Source organism: Pinus tabuliformis, chromosome 6 (assembly GCF_031772625.1).
Source record: "Pinus tabuliformis cultivar Carrire ecotype Pingquan chromosome 6, CPIR1, whole genome shotgun sequence".
Taxonomy (NCBI): domain Eukaryota; kingdom Viridiplantae; phylum Streptophyta; class Pinopsida; order Pinales; family Pinaceae; genus Pinus; species Pinus tabuliformis.
This window is the reverse complement of record NC_142292.1, coordinates 467,067,813-467,082,133: the sequence shown is the minus strand read 5'-3', so window position 1 is coordinate 467,082,133 and position 14,321 is coordinate 467,067,813.

The window sequence follows — 14,321 nt, the reverse complement described above, 5'->3', positions numbered from 1 at the left end:
GCTCCCAATAGTATTAAAAGCTCATATATGTGTTGTGGTCCAATTTTAAAGGCTTAATGCCTAAAGAAACGCTTCTGATAGGCTTTGTGGGCCATAACCCACAAGCCTCAGGATCGATTTTTTTAAGGGAAAGGGATTTCGATTAACCCCCAAAATCTCTCTTTCCATCATCCACTCATGGTTAGAGTTCATAAGGAGGCAAAAAGAATAAGGACTTGTCGAAGGTCAAATGCTTCAGCTGTGGTGAGTTTGGTTACTATGTCACTTAGCGTCCGAAAAGGAAGAAGAACAAGAAGGGGAAGCAACAGAAAATAACTTCAACATAAATATATGAGTTGACCTCCGGGTTGGGGGAGTTCACATTGATAGCAGCTATACCTCTAGATGAAGGAGGAGCGTGAGGCTTCATAGTTGCAGGAATGGGCAAGGTCCAAGGAGGACTGCATCAGATAGGTGTTTTCTCTTGGATCATTGCCTTGGATACGGAGGCCCACAGTGTTCAATAGTAGGATGATCGAGATGTCAAAAGTCGCAATCAGATCTTGAGGGACATGGCAAAGGTAGTTGCATTTAGTTACTATAGGGGTGCAAAGGTAGCTGGGTGTAGTTAGATATTCATTAGAGAAAGAATAGTTGGTTGGATTTAGAGACTCAAGGGACAATTGCATAAGACAATTGCATGGATAGTAGATCATTTCTCAGTTGCAGTAGTTGCAGCATGAGATTAGATGCAACACAGGTAGTGTTTGTAACACTGTAGGGTGGCATAGTATAATGTCAACAATAGTGTAGATCCAAAGTGGTTCAGCTATAGGATTAGCAGATGAATTAGAGTATTCACAATAGCTTGGTGGATAGTAACAAGTTGTTGTAGATGTCAGACACCAAGAATATGGTCCATGTACAAAGGGGGTATGTTTATGAGGGAACGCCTTCCTCGCTAAGAGGGAATGTTAGATTTTGGTAGCATCAAACAAGTGTTTTAGTCTTGATTTATGTCTAAGAGATTATGGAACATGAGATCTCCAAAACCCAAAAAAGGTTTTGCGAGATAGCTTGTGAAACACCTTTACTAAATTAATTGATCAATAATAAAAAAATGTCTAAGTCTAACTTAGGAAAATTGATTAATTAATAGGAATTAATTAAGGATGATCGAGAATGCTCTAGAGATTGACACAGGTCGAGTCTAAAATGATCTTAGTCATTGACGAGGATCTAATTGAAGCTCCAACGAGAGATTATAAGAGCAAGTCGATGGAATGGAGATAGACACAGTTGCAAGAGCAAGAGCAAGGCAGATTGAGCTACCCAGTGCCTAGAGATTCTATGAGAGAAGAGTTCAAGCCAGAGGGAGAGCATCGAAGACAACGAGTAATAAAGAAAAATTTGAAGAAGTTTCCTAGTACTTTTCCAGTGCAATAGAGGCAAGAAAAGGAGGACAAAATCTTTTGTAGAGAAATCCATCCAGGTTGTGCGAGTTAGCCAATCCCAACTAAGTGAATTGTAAGGAAGGTATTTTTTTAGTAGTCGGAGGCCGGAAAGATCATCTGTAAGGAAGATCAATTTTTTCCAAAGGCAGGAGGAGGCTAGACGGACCATTTTGAGTATGTTTTAGGGGTCGTATGACTTTCCCAAGCCAGTAGTGCAAGCAGCCATATAAACAATGTGAGCATACAAGAGGGAGGATGAGTTATTTTACAAAGGGAGATTTTTATCTCCTAATTATTTTGGACAAATTATTTGTCGAAGGATTTCTAGTTCGGCATCTCATTATTGTACTCATATTTTTGTTTCATAATAATAAAAATAAACCCTCATTTGTTTCACCATTTTTCCCTTCATGGTTTCCAAGGATGTTGGTCCAAAAATTATTTTGTTGATTTTTATTTTGTGTGTGCATATTTCTCAACTTCTAATTTATTTTCCACAACATATTTTAATTTTGGTCAAGATTGCAATTGTGAGTTTATCGATATTTTCCATAATAACAAATAAATTGCTAAATAGTTAAGAAATAAATTTCCAGTAGTTGCAATAAAGGCATTTTCATAGTCAACTGCTTGGAAATTAATTTTAACAATAGTTTCCATTCTAGGCATTCTAAGTTGATTAACAAAAAATGATTACACACAATTATGAGTCTTATAAACATCAAATCTAGAACTTTGAATGCAATTTTTATGCACAATTGTGAGTGTTATAGACATCAAAGTCCAGAATTTAAAAAAAGAATTCCCTCAAATTTGTAGATATTATCAAGTGTAAAAAATTGTATAAATAGTTAAATAATACAATTAGTTATTTTAGAATAATTGGATGTGTTTGGACAGTCCCCACAATTTTTTTTTTTACACAGATTCAAATATGGCACAATCCATTTGATTTGGGTTTTTTTGTACGCATTCATAGATACACAGAAAGGGTAGGCAAATGTCGTGTTTGATAATTCTAAAGCACAAACTCTAGTATGCTCCTCAAACTTTGAATCTATTGTGTTTAGGGTGGAAAAATGATTCCAATATTTGTAGGACCATATCTTAGAGGTAGACAATGATTTTATCACTGGTCCCTTAATATTTCAAAATAATATTAAGTCTTAGGAAAACCATTTATCATCATTATATCATTTTCCACAGGTAAAATACTATGGATATTAATCTAGGGAACGAAATGTTGAGTGTATAATTTCCTTTATTTATTTAAAATTTCCATGGGAAGAAAATGAAGTATACGATGAATTGTCAATGGTTAAGGCCTAGCCAAGTAGCCATAAGTTCAATCCCACGCCACATAACACATTATTACACAATAAAAGTTACAAAACAACCTACATATATCCCATACATGAAAATCAAAATTGGCTCAATATAAACATATATCATCGCTTTGTTCCCTAGAAGTAAGGATAGTTAATAGATGCCTTATAACTTTTTAGGATGGATAGAAAGTAACTCTACAAGTGAGGGCGATAATAATAAATTCTCAACTTGTGGCCACAACCAAAACTAAGGAATAATAAACAATACTAAAACAAGATAAAAATGATCACAATAGTATCCTAAGACCTCATTGGAGAACAAATTGATAGACTTCAAACTTACTAAGACCTCTACTAAGAAAATGAGAAAATAAAAAAGTAGGATAAAAACAAGATCTACCTCTTTACCATGATTAGAAATCAAAACATCTTTCCAATTATTAGAAGTGAAAAAAAATATTTATTATATCTAAAGTTTCAAATTGAAACAATCGAGAAATTAAGATAAAAATCATACAATAAACATAATTTTTTATCAAGAAGGTTTTGAATTTAAATATATACAAATTCTATAATTTAAATATAATTTTGTAATTTAAAAATATTATTAACGTCATAAAAGTCAAAGTCAAGATTATATTGATTATTTAGTTTTGGAAAAAAATTATTACACATTCATATATTATAAAATAATATCTTCAATAACTTTCGCATATTTATTAAAAAAAAAAAAACATTAATTGCATTGCAACTTCTACTTTATTATTTGATAAATATTTAAATTTATTTTATAAAACAAATAAAATATAAATACACTCCTGAGACACTTACTAAATGCATCTAGTTACTTCGTATACAGTAAAAAGATCAAAACTGCTAATTCCTTTATTTGACGGTTTTACCTTAAAATTACTTTAAATATCAAAAGATATGTGGTGAAATTGGGTGCGCTCATTTGATTGTGAAAATATAAATATTTTTTTTATGGGATAGTGAAGTTGAATATATGTTTAATTTATATATATATAATCGCATGAATAAATGTGCTTGATATATATCGGAGAGGTTAATTTAACATATGCTATATTATAAAGTTAATATTATAAACTATAATATCAAACTTAATATTATAAGCTATAATTATTAAACTTATATTATAAACTATAATGTTAATATTCAATTATGTATTAAAAAAATATTATATTAATTAATATTAAATCCAAAGGATTTATACTATAAACCGTAGGGAGTAATATTATAAATCCAAGGAAGTAATATTATAAATCCAAGGGATAATTAATATAGGTCCTTCGCATTAATATTATAAACCGAGGGATTATTGATATTATTGATATTGAAAACTCAAGGGAAAAACTTTAAACCTTATGAATATGAACCTTTAGATTTATAAACCCAAGTGATTGATATTATAAATACAAGGGATTAATACTAAAACTTCAAGGGATTATGAACCCAACATAATAATATTAAATCCAAGATATTAATATTATAAACCCAAGTTATATAAACCCTAAGATAAATATTATAAACAATAAAATAAACATGGTTGACAATGATTGACCATGGTTGATTTTCATATTGAGACCATGGTTGATTGTCACAATGCGACGTTGGACCATGGTTGAGACAATGATTAATTTTCATATTGAGACAATCTTTGTCACAATGTGATGTTGGACCATGGTTGACCATGGTTGAATAATGTTAAACTCAAGGGACTAATATTATAAACCAAAGGTATATAAACCCTAAGATAAATCTTATGAACACTAAAATAAACATGGTTGACCATGGTTGATTTTCATTTTGAGACAATCCTTGTCACAATGTGATGTTGGACCATGGTTGACCATGATTGATTTTCAAATCGAAAGTATCTTTGTCACGATGTGACATTGGACCATGGTTGACCATGGTTGATTCTCATATTGAGACAATATTTGTCACAATGCAACGTTGGACCATGGTTGACCATGATTAAATTTATAAAACATGGTTGAAAATGATTGATATTATAAACCCAAGGGGTTAACACTAAAAACCCAAGGGATTATAAACCTGAGGGGATAATATTAAACCTAGGAATATGAACCCTTAGATTAATAAACCCAAGGAATTGATGTTATAAACCCAAGCGATAAAAGTTATAAACCCAAGGTATATAAACTCTAAGATTAATTTTATAAATCCTAAAATAAGCATGGCTGACCATGGTTAATTTCCATACTGAGACAATCCTTGTCACAATGCGACGTTAGAACATGGTTGATTTACATATCGAGACAATATTTGTCACAATGCGACGTTGGACCATGGTTGATTATCATATTGAGACAATCTTTGTCACAATGTGACATTCGACCATGGTCGATTCCCATACTGAGACAATATTTGTCATAATGCAGCATTGGACCATGGTTGACCATGATTGAATTTATAAAACATGGTTGACATTGGTTGACCATGGTTCACCATGATTCAACAAGAGAATAATAAACCCAATAGATTAATACTAAAAAACTAAGGGAATAATATTAAACCCAAGGGAATAATATAAACCCTAAGATATATATTATAAACCCTTAAATAAACATGGTTGATTTTCATAATGTGACAATCTTTGTCACAATGCGACATTGGACCATGCTCGACCATGGTTGAACCTTAGATGAATAAACCCAAGGAATTGATATTATAAACCCAAGGGATTAATACTAAAACCCCAAGGGAGTATGAACCCAAAGGAATAATATTATAGACACTAAAATTAGCATGGTTTAGTAAGGTTGACCATGATTATCATATTGAGACAATCTTTATTATAATGAGACGTTGGACCATGGTTGAGACAATGGTTAACTTTCATATTGAGATAATCTTTTTCACAATGCGATGTTGGACCATGGTTGACCATGATTAACCATGGTTGACCACAATTGATTTTATAAAACACAGTTGACTATGGTTGAATAATATTAAACATAAGGGACTAATATTATAAACCCAAGGTATATAAACACTAAGATAAATATTACAAAAATTAAAATAAACATGGTTTACCATGGTTGACCATGGTTGATTTTCATATTGAGATAATCCTTGTCACAATGCAACGTAGGACCATTGTTGACCATGTTTAAGCATGGTTGATTTTCATATCAAAACAATCTTTTTCACAATGTGATGTTCGACCATGATTGACCATGGATTACCACATTTGATTTTATAAAACATGGTTGACCAAGGTGACCATGATTATCATATTGAGACAACCTTTGTCATAATGCGACATTGGGCCATGGTTGAGACAATGATTGATTTTCATATTGAGGTAGTCTTTGTCACAATGCAACATTAGACCATGGTTGACCACGATTGATTTTATAAAACATGGTTGACCATGGTTGATTTTCATATTGAGAAAATCCTTGTCAAAATGGGAAATTGGACCATGGTTGACCATGATTGAATTTATAAAACATGGTTGACCATGGGTGACCATGATTGACCATGGTTCATCATGGTTGACCGTGATTGATATTATAAACCCAAGGTATATAAAACCTAAGATAAATAGTATAAACCCTAAAATAAACATGGTTGACTATGGTTGACCATAGTTGATTACCATATTGAGACAATCCTTGTCAGAATGCAACGTTGGACCATGGTTAGCCATGAATGAATTTCATATCGAGACAAATTTTGTTACAATGCGACAATGGACCATGGTCGATTTTCATATTGAGACAATCTTTGTCACAATGCGACATTCGACCATGATTGACCATGGTTGACCATGATTGATATTATAAACCCAAGGGAATAATGCTAAACCCAAGGGACTAATAATATAAACCCTAAGATAAATATTATAAACACTAAAATAAACATGGTTGACCATGGTTGATTTTCATATTGAGACAATCATTGTCACAATTCGACATTGTACCATGGTTTATTTTCATATGAGACAATTTTTGTCACAATGTAGTGTTCAACCATGGTTGACCATTTGATTTTATGCAACATGGTTGACCATGATTGTCCATGGTTCACTATCATCGTTGATCATGACGAAAGAGACTTTAATCAAAGTTGATCATAGTTGACGAATTTAAACCATAGTTAATTAAGGTTGATCATCATTGACCATGGCTACTCATGGTTGACTGTGATTGACCATAAAAACATTGACCATGATCAATCATATTCAAACATGATTAACCTCGTTAATCATGATTCACTATAAAATTATTGATTAACCATTATAACCATAATTAATAATAATTTTATAATTAATAAAATATTATTATCAAATATATGCAAATTGTTTTAGAATTTACATTTACAATTCAGACTATGAGTTGATTTTATTCTTTTAATGTGCTTAACATTAAGTGGAATAAATTACTTTACCACTTTTATTTTCTCATTATTTATTTTTCTGGTCAAACTATAAATCCCGAAAGTATTAAGACATTAATTTACCATTACTTAAAACTATTAAAACATTAATTTACAATTTAAAATGACTTTATATGATTTGTCGTTTTCCTCTAGTTCTTGGTGGGGGAAGCGGGACAAAAAGGACTCAACAAGTCTTTCTGAACGGAGCTGAGAATTGATATTTTTATTATTATCTAAAATTAGAAAGCTAACCCCAAGGAACAGTGACCCCTCCCCTCTTCCCAGAACCCAAAATGATGTAGTATTTTTATATACTTACATGATGGGCATCGGCATCTCATGATGTTGACGAAAGGCGATGAGATTCGAAGCTACAGAAAGCTCCAATGGCGGCAACTGCAGCTGCTATTGTGGACACAGACGTATTCACAGCCATCTTTTTTGACTTTATCTGCCGATTTGCCGCAAATTTGTATGAATCCCACATACAGACTAAAACTCCTTTCAATTGCCACAAATCTCTGCTTCACCTGTTTAAAAAATTCAATAAAATTATTTCAAGAATCATTAAATTATCTTCACTTAAGAGATCAAAAAATTATAATAAATATTTTTGAAAATTAAATTAAATACGGGTATAAGATAAAAAAGCGTTAACAGAAAAAATGCTTTTCAATTTTAATTGTTTTAGCATTGCAAAAACAAGGCTCTCTTATTCCATCACATTTTGGAAATTGAATATAAAATTCTTAAAATTTATTCTTATTTTAACGACAATTTTTTTCAACAGAAATAAAAATTATTTTCTTCTATATATAATTAATTTAAAAAATTTATATTAATAAAATAATAAATAAATTATATAAAATTTGTTTTAAATAAAATTTAAAACAAATTTTAATTAAATAATTTTTTTTAATATACAAAAATACGTTTAAAAATAAGAAAAGGTGGAATTTTACTCTTTACAAATACCTACTGTCACATCTCCATTTCTCCAATGCTGAATAAATTTTTTTTATCATATATATACATATTAGTTCAAGGTATAAAAGCTAGAGTTATAGTTCGGCACAACTATGGTTAACACATAATGGCACCATTAGTTCTTTTATCATATGACATGATTGTTAATTTACACACTGATGTATGATTATTTATCTATTTTAATAATACCTCTGTTGGATAGCACGCATGTAGACCACGCGGCATCCAGCCAAGGAGTAACTTCCTCCTTCTCTCCTTGCCTTCACATGGCATCCTTATCCGCATCCGCGTGTATTTAATTCCCTGCCCAGCTCTGTCTTGTACGAGGCCGGCAAGCTGTCCAATCTCTCGACATGCGTGGCATACCTCACCTCATCCATGGCAGAGATCATCCCTTGCCATCCAACGGTGGCAACCTTTCGCGGGCTTTCCTTCTAATCCACTGGTTACTTTGGTTGACAGGCTCTTTTGGTTTGGCAGTTCACCGTGGCCTGCTCTGGCTCTGCCCATGCATTCAGCGCGAGGGAGCCAACCCATGAACCTTACTCGATTGCCAGCGGATTCGCCACCAAACCCTCCAGGTAATTTTACTGATACAGAGTCCTGTTTTGTTCTGCGTCCATTTGGTTTGCACCCTTAGATTTACTAAAAGTTTTCTTGCTTTGCCCAGGTTTCATACAAGTTGTGGGTTGGACGATATTGGAGGCTTTCTCAGTACCGAGACAAGCGTTTTCATACATTGATTGGCGTTTTCCTTTAGTGGGTAAGTTTTAACATAAACGAGGGTAATATCCTTTGAATTTTCTTCCGCCGCTCGCATACCTTCCACAGTTATCTAACTTATTTTGCATGGGTTTGCTCTCGTGTAGGCTGGGCGCCTGTTCCTAAGACGGTGGCCTAGGCTTGACTAAGGGAAAACCTTCCTACAGCATGCCAGAAGTCCAGGTATGGAATAAGCCTTCCAGCTGTGGCCTTACTTGATTGTCTCGGAGGGTGTCTCTTCCAATTTCTTCCATATTTTGATAGCAAATGGGAATTCTGATAACCACTGGTGCGGAGGGTGTTTGCATCCCTTCAATGCTCCAAGTTTCTTCCTCATTGAAATGATTTATGTTATTTTGATTCTCTACACTTGGGCGTCTGACTTCAGTTTCCACTGCTCGGACATTGTGGATGTATAATCTTTAAAATTTAGCGTGTATATTTTTCGTCAGCACTTTGGGGTTGTATAGCCTTTTAATGCGTACTGAGCACATTTGGCTTCAGCGCAAAGACACTCTTAATTGCTGGGCTGTAACTATTATGTTGAACTGCTAATTTAAATGCACAGATGGGTTCCTTATTATATTTTGTTTAAAAGAAATGCCGAGCCGCGGCTGGCCTGTACAGGAAATGTAGTTTTCTTTTCCATTAATTCATAGTCTTGCCAATGTTAAAAGACGTCAAGCATTTTGGTTTATATTGCACAAAAATGTACAGTTCTATGGTGTTTTATTCTTTCGTCTTTGGGTTGATTGGTTCCACGTGCATGCGTCTTTCTAATGAGAGGGTCCAAGCTCTATTTTCTAACTACAGTCTTAGTTTCATTTCCCACTAGCTCTTGCATGCTACTAGGTCTCTGTCTTTATTTAATTGGAAGTGTTAAACGCTGAAGGGTAGCGACCCTACCCAACCTGTTATCCATCCAGGCCCGATACTCAGTGTTTCTTTTGGTTACTTTCTCATTTAGGAAATACTCGTGGAGCAGGCCTCCTGTCGCGCCCACGTTGTGCCTGTCCCTACCTTATTACAAGGGAACCCTTCTTGTGGCATCTTAAACCCTGCATAGACCTCTGCATTCGCTTGGTGATATTTCAAGGTTATTGCATGCTTGTTGTAAGGCTAACGAAGGCATTACCTATTTATAATTTTTTTTCAAAGGAAAATACTTAGTCTTAATATTGCAACCGTCTAAAATATAACTCTGGCATTTAACCAGTACCTATATACTACATTTACTCCGGTTTGTCCATACATTGCACATTATTCCTAAATTTGTTATTAATAATCCCTAGAGCCGTTAGCCTAATTCTCTGTGTCATTTTAAGGGTTTTCGTTTACTTTCATTCTCTAATGCACAAAAATTGGTTATTACAGCTGGTATGGTGCCTCTCGATAATTTCGTTCGGGCAACCTTTACCAAAGGTTGTTTCACCCGGAATCTCCATACAGGTTTTAGTTCCAGCTTAAGGATACATTATCTAGTAGAGTCGATTGCCTGAAAAGTTATCTACTGGGTTCAGACCGCTTCTTGGTAAGCTTACTGTTACTACTACCTCGAAGAACAAATTAACAACAGGACTACCTGTCCTCACCATTCTTCTTTTATTTGAGTACTTTTACATAAATTCTAAAAAGAACAGTGACCCACATAAATTGAACATTATCTAATTTCCAGTCAGTGCCACATACCTGTGTCGCTTCCTGTAAGTGTACCTCCTTTTTCTGTTTTGAGATAAGGTCACCTTGCTCTCTATAGCTAGTCATCCACCCGACCATGAGATCGTCTTTCGAGACCAATCTCCCTCCTAGCTTGCTCAAAGACTACAGTCTTTGCTAGTTGCATGTGCTCTGCGCCCTTACCATCTGATCATCACCAGACGTGGTAAGCCACCCCTTTTCCCACTGCCTATCCTCTACAGCACAGTGTCCTTTTTCCTCTTCCCCCCTCCTTTCCTTGGAAACCATTCCACGGTTACGGGAAAGGGCGGTTAGGGTTTTGCAACTGTTTTTTTTTTAATAAATTAACTTCCCTCCTCAAAAGTTACATGATATCCCTGTTATTAGGAAATCATTTCTCATTTCCATTTTCTGAAAAAAATAAATATTAATTTATGCAACAGATAATAATCATCATCCTTTTGTTTGTGTCTTTTTTAACTGAGGTAAATAAAAATATTTACAATAGTATGGGGACATGACATCTCCCCCTCCTGAAATTAGACATCGTCCCGATGTCCTTCGGTTATAAACAGCCCTGGGTAGGCTTGTTTCATGAGTTCTTCATCCTCCCAAGTGGCCTCATCAGGCCCAAAGTGCTGCCACTGCACTTTAACTTGGGTAATATCCTGCTTCCGTAGCGTGACTTCTCTCCGGTCGAGGATGCTCAGCGGTTCGACCCGGATTTCTCCTTCCAGTTCTACCTGCAACATGCAACATCCTGAGTCAGTTTTCTTTTAAGAGAAAACATTTAAATTGATCTATCGGAGATAATTCTCACCTGAATATCCTGCCAATTAATCACATGTTTAGGATCATAAACATATTTTTTTAACACAGAGACATGAAAGACATTGTGGACTCGTATGTGACTAGGCAGAGCGAGCTGGTAAGCCACCGGCCCAATTCTGGCTAAGATCTGGAATGGTCCACAGTATTGAGGTGCCAACTTAGCGCACCCGCTCCACTGTAATGTGCTCTTTTTTGCTCGTATTCTCACATACACATGATCACCGACTTGATACTCTTTAAACCTCCTTTTCCGGTCAGCGAAGTTCTTTTGCCTATCCTGAGCTACCTTCATATTAGAATGCACCCTTTTAACCAGCTCCTCCATTTCGTTAAGCATTTCAGGACCTAACATCAATCTGTCTTCCGGTCCACTCCAGCTCGAGGGGGTGCGGCACTTCTGCCCATGAAATACTTCAAAAGCGCTCATTAGCAATGATGTGTGGTAGCCATTATTGTATGCGAACTCTACCAAGTATAGATAGTACTCCCACTTGGTTGATTGCTGCATCACATATGCCCTTAACATATATTCCACAACATGGTTCACCCGTTCGGTTTGCCCATCAGTTTGAGGGTGATAAACCGTGCTAAAATTCAGCTGAGTCCCCAATTCTTCAAACAATGTCTTCCAAAAAACCGATGTAAATTTCACATCACGGTCTGAAATTATTGTCTTTGGTAACCCATGCAACTTAAAGATATTTTGCATGAAAACATGGGTGATCTGCACAGCTCTGTAAGTAGATTGCACAGATATAAAGTGTGCTGACTTACTTAGCTTATCCACCACCACCATGATGGATTCGTTATTTTTCTTTGACTTAGGAAAACCTGTTATAAAATCCATAGAGATGGTTTCCCATTTCCATTCCGGGATGGGTAATGGTTGTAGTAAACCTGTAGGATGTTGGTGTTTTGCTTTAATTTGCTAACATTCCAGACACCGTGCCAAATAACCAGCCACATCTTTCTTCATACCCAGCCAATAATATTCTTTCCAAAGTGCAGTGATCATCTTTTGATAACCTGGGTGTCCAGCGTAATGACTCTTATGCTACTCATCCAATATCAGATTTTTAATATTGTTCTGATTGGGCACGTACAACCTTCCTTTGTAATATAACATTCCAACAGCATCCAAAGCATAATCCAGTTGTTTTTCTTTGTTGGTTGGTTGCTGAACTTGCTGCTTTATTTGCTGATAAACAACATCTTGTTCGACTGCTTTTTTAATCATTTCCCCAAAGGGGCTTTTCCCTTCACTGCAAGAAATCTCGTATAGGCATTGCAATTTCCGGCTCAAAGCGTCAGCCACCCGATTCTCCTTCCCCTTTAAATGCTTGATCTCAAAATCAAAACCACTTAGGAAATCCACCCACCGTGCTTGCCTTGCATTTAGAGTGGGCTGGCTAAAATAATTGGTCAGACTGTGGTGATCTGTCAATAACAGAAATTTTCTTCCCATAAGGTAATGTCGCCACATTTTCAGGGCGTGAATCACAGCTACCAATTCTAGATCGTAAGCAGAATATTTCTGCTCATGCTCTTTTAACTTTCTTGATTCGTATGCTATCACTCTCCCTTCCTACATTAACACACCTCCTACCCCTTCCTTACTTGCGTCAGTGCACACCACATAATCTTTACTAGGATCGGCTATGCTTAGAATGGGCGCCGTGGTGAGCAAGTATTTGAGTTGTTCAAAACTCTTTTGACATTCAGGGGTCCACCTGAAAGTTCTTCCCTTTTTCTGTAAGGATGTGATTGGATAGGCTACTTTTAAAAAACCTTCGACAAACCGTCTGTAATAACCTGCTAGTCCCGTGAAAGATCGGATGTCAGCCACATCTTTGGGTACCGGCCATTCCATTATGGTCCTTATCTTTTCAGGATCCACTGCGATCCCTTCCTTAGTGATGATATGCCCCAAATATTGTATTTGCTCTTTAAAGAATTCACACTTACTGAACTTAGCATATAATTGGTGTTCTCGAAGGGTTTGCAATACTAACCTGAGGTGCTCCTGATGCTACTCCATAGTCCGAGAGTAAATCAATATATTGTCAATAAAGATCAGCACAAATTTATCCAAATACTGATGAAATACATTGTTCATCAGACACATAAAAGTGGCGGGGGCGTTGGTCAACCCGAAGGGTAACACCACAAACTCATAATGGCCATACCGGATTCTAAAAGCTGTCTTAGCTATGTCTTCCTCTTTAATCCGGATTTGGTGATACCTTGATCGCAAATCAATATTTAAGAAAACTATTGCTCCCTTCACCTGGTCGAATAGTTCATCAATACGGGGTAGATGGTACTTGTTTTTGATGGTCAATTTGTTTAATTGACGGTAGTGCATACACATGCGAAGGGTCCCGTCCTTTTTCTTAATGAGCAATATCGGGGCTCTCCAAGGGGGACACACTGAGACAAATGTACTTTTTGTCCAACAGCTCTTGCAATTGCATTTTCAGCTCTGTCAATTCTGGTATGCTCATTCTGTAGGGTGCTCGAGAGATTGGGGCTGCTCCTCGCACCAACTCGATGGTAAAGTCTATGTCTCTTTTGGGTGGCAGCCCGGGAATCTCTTCTGGAAACACATCGGCAAATTCTTGTATCACAGAAATATTCTCCATTGTCGCTGTTTTATGTTTCGAGTTGGCATAGCCCACTTGGATGGCATAAATCTGACATCCTTTCCTAATGCATATAGCTAACTGTGAGGCGGTTATGGGCCGAATTTGCACTGGCCATTTGATTCCCTGCATCTCTTGCTTTATTCCAAGCTCATCCTTATAACTGATAGTCTTGGTTTTACAATTAATTATGGACCAGTGTTTTTCTAACCAGTCCATACCAATCAATA